General features: G+C 32.0%; 1 long non-coding RNA gene across 4 annotated transcripts; it reads right to left on the bottom strand.

The window, feature by feature from the left end:
* Nucleotides 1-51: 51 nt before the first annotated feature.
* Nucleotides 52-6,425, bottom strand: LOC109580214 (uncharacterized). Of its 4 annotated transcripts, none has more exons than XR_002184129.1 (7): nt 6,348-6,425; nt 6,015-6,109; nt 3,674-3,794; nt 2,409-2,512; nt 993-1,472; nt 868-948; nt 52-333 (listed from the first exon to the last, which is right to left on the bottom strand). It is a non-coding gene; the product is annotated as an uncharacterized LOC109580214 (long non-coding RNA). The 4 variants fall into 4 exon arrangements; XR_002184132.1 differs by having other exon boundaries at nt 1,018-1,472; XR_002184130.1 differs by having other exon boundaries at nt 3,674-3,782.
* Nucleotides 6,426-6,680: the final 255 nt, after the last annotated feature.

The following is a 6,680-nucleotide window of genomic DNA, read 5'->3' as shown; positions in this document are numbered from 1 at the left end:
AATCAGAATCTAGAGTCTACGCATGCGCAGTTCGTTAATTGTAACATTACAGTGTATTTATAATCAGTAAATTCACTTGAACACTGAACAATAAAAGTGGATGAGGATGAAGTATATAAGTGACAACAAATGCAACAGGCATTAAAAGTGACATGTGGAGGGATTCTTTTGGTCATAGCATTCCATCAGGAACAGGACTGTAGTAGTCTCGCTATGCTTGTACAAACAATAGTACTATAAAGTGCATATAGACTATAAACTCCAACTAATGACATGATACAGGCAGCAACTTCTTTTGTGACCTTCTTTAACCCATTGATCAGCAGTCTGTATCTATAAAATTAATCAGTACTAAAATTTATAGTGAGTAATTTATGTAATCATGATAGAATATTTATTAATTAGGAGGTACAGTACAAACAAAATCAATCTAACAGAAAATCATTATTATATAGAAAAGAAGGGAATGATCATTGCAAAACCTATTATAACAAATACTGTAAATTTGAATGAGCTCATATACTATATCAACAGTGTAGCTAGAAAATAATATTTACGAGATTCCTTTTCTCTTGGTTTTTCAATAATTCATTGCTTTTGCAAAGGTAATTTTAGAGAATACATTGAGATTTGAGAATATCAAAATAGATAAAATGACCTAACTACAACTATTTTTGTAAATAAAACAAATTTCCCTTTTACTAGTACACTCAGCTATTTGACTAACCAATTTAATATTTTATAGATTTTAAATAATAAACAGCAAAAAGTACATTAAACAAATACAAAAAGAAAAAGGGTAACAAGATATCTTTTATAAAAGAACAGCCCATCTTATCAATTATTATTAGAATTACAATCACTGACCTTCCTTTGAAGCTTTATCTGTGCCTGCATAGACCTCTATTCATTTCATCACAAAAACACCTTCTTTTCTCATTCTATGCTCTAAACAAACATAAATGAGGAGAGAATCACTAGCAACTTCATACCACTAGATTAGTTCACAAGTACGACCTGATAGCTATTTTTCTTGGTCAACATAGGTTTACTATAGTCAAAATAGTCACTCATAAAAAATTTCTGGAGAGAATTTTTCTACTCCAGGAGTATTGTGTGTCGATGTAGTGATGAACTATGCTTGTGAAGAATATGAAATCATTAATATACATGTGTACTACTTGATACTCTATAGCTGGTATATTTTGTGTGGAATCAGCAGGCTTAAAATCACTAAAATCAATGCCATTAAACTCAACTAAAAAGTTCAACAAATAATTTGTAAAACAAAAAAATTATTTTCAACAAAAATTCAAAAATAAAAGTTTGAGGTTACCGTGACTTGTACATGTACACTGTCACTTCAAAACCCTTATGATGACTCACTAGTGACACTACATGCAATTGATTTTATACCTTTGAGCTACATCTCTAGTGGGTGGTAAAAGACATGCTATGAGACTGGAGCACTACTAAAAACATACAACAAAAATTTAGTTTTCAAAGTTAGAATGCATCAATAAAATAAATCCTTGCTTTAAAAACATGCAGTATTCACAGGGCCAGTAAGAACTACACAACTTTATAATCATATTTAATAGTAACATATTACTATAATTTGAAGACATATAGAAAGAAAAGAGATAGTTTGGAGCAAACAATAAAGTAAATTATTAACTGTACATTTATGTACAAGACTACATGTGCATGTATATTATACTGTATAGTGGGTTTTTGAGGCAAACAAATTTTGTGGATTTTAAAAAAATTGTAAAAATAAACTCTTTATTTCCGTGGCCCAAAAATTTTGTGGATCTAGCCAAAAATTTTTTTAAGGCTTTGATTTTGCAATTCAGCCGTGTTGAACTGTATGTAAATAATTTTCACAAAATGTATTTTCATAAATTTTGAAAAAGTTAAATGCAAAATTTGCAAAAATTCTAGGCCACAAAAAAGTCTATACATGGTATGCTAAATGGGTAAAGATTAAGTTTTGAACTTCTGCATACAGGTCATTTGATACCCTTGTCAAAAACACTCTTATCAAAACTAAACTTGTCATTAAACGTCCTGATTGGATCAGAACAGACCAGGGCTACCAAAATTATACTGTATAGTGGGAAATTTTCAAAGATAACAAATTTTGCAGATTTTTCATGATTCGCGAAATTAAATTCCTTGGAAATCAATTTAATATGGTACAAGATGGCAGATTAGTGAAAATTTGCAAAAATTAATTCCGCAAACTTCCGGACACAGGTCATTCACAAAATTTATTATCCTTGAAAAAAACCTGCTATACGGTAACCTACATGTATGTATGAGATTTGCAAAATCTGATGATTAAAGGCATCAATGAACTAAAATTATTATTTTTAGCAACAAAGGACACGTGACTAGGTACATACCTTCTTTTGACTTGATTTGACATCTACAAAATACAGACACTCAGACACTGATTGGCTGGAAATGAGTTAGATTGTCACTTTTACATCAGCACTAAGTGATTCATCTAATAGAAACACAAATTACAAATAACTCATTACAATTGTACAAATATAGCAGAAATAATAAACCAGTAAATTGAAACTGAAAGTAATTAAGGATGAGGTAAGAGCAACAGGTGTACAATCCACCAGTCAATTACAATGCATATAGCATACTTTAGGAATTCAATGATTGTAATAACAGTTGTCATAGCTATACTATCATAGTAAAAATTACCCTCCTACTATAATGTTTAACATCTGTTGAATGATGATTTTTGTTTATACATGTAAGTCATACATAATAGTTATAGCACAGTAAAAAGTGCTGTATGGCTGATAACAGCACGAGGGGTGGAGTCGAGACAGCCAATACAGCACGAGGCACTTTACTGTGCTATAATTAATTTATGGGATATAGTGGGCGCATCAAAGGCGTCAGCCAAATGCACTCCTAGAGAAGTTTTCTCGAGTTTTCAAAGTTGAGACAAAGCCAGCACAAACATTTAAAAGCTTGCGAGACAATTTTCTTTGCCACATAACACGGACTTGGTTGCCCAACGATCAATACAAGAACATCTCTGGGCACTGATAGACAGCAAAATGTCGACAATGGTCGTAAAGGAGTGTTATGAGTCTGTTCCACAATAGGTAGAGGAGTTTCATTTCTTCTCTGGTCACAAAGAACTTCTCACCCAGTACTGCTAGCCATTGTGAAGCCAATCAACCGACACTAACTTCCAGTGCTGTACTAGTGCTGTATGCAATATAACGGAACAGGCGGTGCCTTTGATGCGCCCACGTAGTATACTATAAGTAATATATATAGTATGGTAGACAGGTCTGTATCTGTTTTAGCAGAGCTGAGGCCAAGGTTGAGGGTATTACTGGTTGGATGGAAGCCTTGGATAGCAGCCCTTGGCTTCGCCTCTGGCTGCTATCCAACCAGTAACACCCTCAACCTCGGCCTCGGGTCTGCTAAAACGGATACAGACTTGTCTACCATACTATATATATTACATAATGTCTTGCAATGTGTGAATGTGTGTGTCAATTGATTCAACAAAGAGAATATATAACAAATTAACAATAATAGTGACACATTTTCAATACTTATGGATAATGCACACATGAAAAACAGATTAAACAGAACATAAAGTAAAGGCAATACCCAACCACACATTTACCTCAATACTTATTTAGGCGGTCACCATCACAAAAATTTGGTGACTTTAAAATGCTTGAAACTAAGAATTCTGCTGATCAAGCAAGAACATCGTAGAGCAAGGCAGAGCCCTAAATGAAAAACTATTTATTATAATCAATATTACAATCAATAAAGATTAATATAGGGTGAATTTATGTACAGTGTATGATCAGCTTAGCCTGTTTAGACAAAAAGGGCTATTACATATAACATGTACGCTTAAGCATAAAACTGCATACTTTTATTGTGACTCGCTAAAACTACACAATGTGCTCAAGAAGCATGCATTTTAGCTCACTTAACATGAGACTACATTTATTTAAACCTTGTATAAACAGAATAAAACTTTCTGTATGACAATATAATTTTAAGCAGACATTGCATCATGTACAATATCATGTATCATGTATATACATCTACATTAGAATTATGTCATGTATATACATGCATTATATCTCGATACTTTCGTGTATATACAGATATTTTGGTTGGGACTCAATACTTGCTCATGTAACATCTTTAGATGCTTCAATAGATTTCCCTTTGTTGTTAGAGAATACTTGTAGGACTTTTTACATAGTTTACATTTTGCATGGCACTGATTAGCTTGAGAGGGCCTTAAGGAAGGAAACTCAAAGAAGTCAGGGTAATTTACAGTAGCCATTTTAGATCACGTAGTAGTAGTTGGTACTAGTTATCATTAGATAATTAATGGGTGTGATTTCCGCTTGCGCAATATGCATCTACCGTGTATATATTTGATTTTTATCATATATATACATGTATATACTTTTTATTTAAATATTCGTATAAATATTCGTGTATCGTGTATACATGTGCAATGTCTGATTTTAAGCACTTCAATAACAAAATAAAATCTTGCATTCATGTGTACACTTTTGCCCTATGCTATGCAGACAAAATTTTATGAGCATTAGAAAATATGTATAGATTATACACCAAAGTGCTCTTAAGTATAAATCAATTTATGTACATGAAGTAATAAATGATAGCTAAAACCCCACGAGATTTAATTAATGCATGAGTTATGGTGATACTGATAGCAGTAATATCTTAATGTCAGGTTGTAACATATACTGGTACAACAATTTTAACTCTCAGTAGATTTTGTGGGTACTAATAATAAATTTGTGGCAAACTGGGTGTTTTGATAGCCATTCACAAAAATAATTTAAAACTGGCTATTATATGCATGCAAAAATCGTCACAAATTTACCTAATTAACACCTGCTCTTTAGAATCCAAAATTACGATCTACATGCAGTATGTGATATGGTTAGAGAGGAGTGGGCACTCAGCACAATGAGCTCTCCAATAAAAGGTTTATATTAGCAAAGGCATAGTCATAGTGTATCTGATGGAGGCCATTACTAATACGTGTATGTATAATAAGACTAAACATTTAAACTAAAATAAAATTAACATTTAAACTTTCTCTCTTTCGTTATTAGAGTACAATAATTATCTAATTAAAGCAATTCAAAATACGTGCACATACTATGGTTCATACGTAATTTTATCCATATGTAAAATATGAAAATCAACTAGTATTAAGAAAGAAGCTCTCAATAGGCCAATGCAATAGGCGGGTAATTATGGAGTCAAAATTTCTGTCAGCCATCTATAGTCTAGCTAGCAAGCCATCTTAGAGTACAAGAATAACAATGGTCCACTCATGCATATGCATTTGTCCACTCATGCATTTGTTTACATTATCAAAGAAAATTGAATTTTTAAGCCTGTTCTAAATATAGTTGTGGCTATTGTATGTAACCTGTGGTTATAGCATACAACTCATAACAACTGATCTAGAGATACATCTAATTTCTATCTCCACTATTATTGCAAACACTTTGTAAGGGCTATATGGAAACCAGGCTTAAGACATAAAACCAATTACTAGAAAAATAAGGCTCTGAAAAATAAAAACAGGGACTTAAATGTATTCGTCATAAAAACTTCAAGTGAACACAGGCTGTTTTTGTGGAACATTAGCTGACTGATAGTTCAAAAACTACGCTATATACACTTATTGAAGGGTTCCTAAAGTGGCAGAAATTTGATTAAAAATAAATATTTCTACATAATTAACTTGTTTTCTACCTTCTATGCCGAGTAAGAGATAAAAAAGAACAATTAAAATTCAGTATTATGGCTCATCTTTGTAGCAAACAAGTTTAAAAGGAATAACTTAAGTTAAAGTTTTTCTCAAACTGTGGCTTAAAATTTTATGCATCAATAAATGAACCATTTTAACCCTAGTACTATATCATTACATATACCAGTTACAAAAGACTTACTTTCTAATTTCAGTTTCATAAAAATGTCATTTGTGAGCCTCTTCTATAATGTTCTATAAAATGGCCAAAAGACGCCAGATCCCTAATTACTCTACCTATGTAATTGTTATCAGAATATACATAATACAAGGGTAATTTTACAGGTTTACAAAACTTTCAGTTCACTGAAATACAGATTGTTACAGATACAATGCATATGGCAAGGGATAAGCTATTTAATTTTCAAACTTTTATGGCCTAAAAATAAAGTTATTGTTACACTTAAATATAAAAATCAGTGCAAATATCTGTTGAATCCTATTCAGATACTCAAAATTTACAATAAAGACTTACTACAAGCAACTACAATTCACTGGTGCCTTCTTAATTCCCAACATCACCCACCATTTTCAAACCTAGAAGCCACTCCCACAGAGTTGACCACGTGCATGCACGTGCTTTTGTTAATATAAAATTATAATGTGGCCTACCATAATTCCAAATTGACCGAAATTTTTCGTTCCAAAATTAGCAGCTATTATAGTATTTTGTCACTGTTACCAAGAGTACATAATATAAAAATTTATGTAATTGTCGACTTTCATCGTGACTTCCACTACTGCATTCAGTATATATACTCTCAATCTTAAGTTTAAAAAAATTTTAAAGACATTGCAAATCATGCCA

This window comes from Amphimedon queenslandica, unplaced genomic scaffold, assembly GCF_000090795.2.
Source record: "Amphimedon queenslandica unplaced genomic scaffold, v1.1 AMPQUscaffold_13501, whole genome shotgun sequence".
NCBI lineage: Eukaryota > Metazoa > Porifera > Demospongiae > Haplosclerida > Niphatidae > Amphimedon > Amphimedon queenslandica.
The sequence above is the reverse complement of the archived record's forward strand: the minus strand, read 5'-3'. Positions and strand labels throughout refer to the sequence as shown.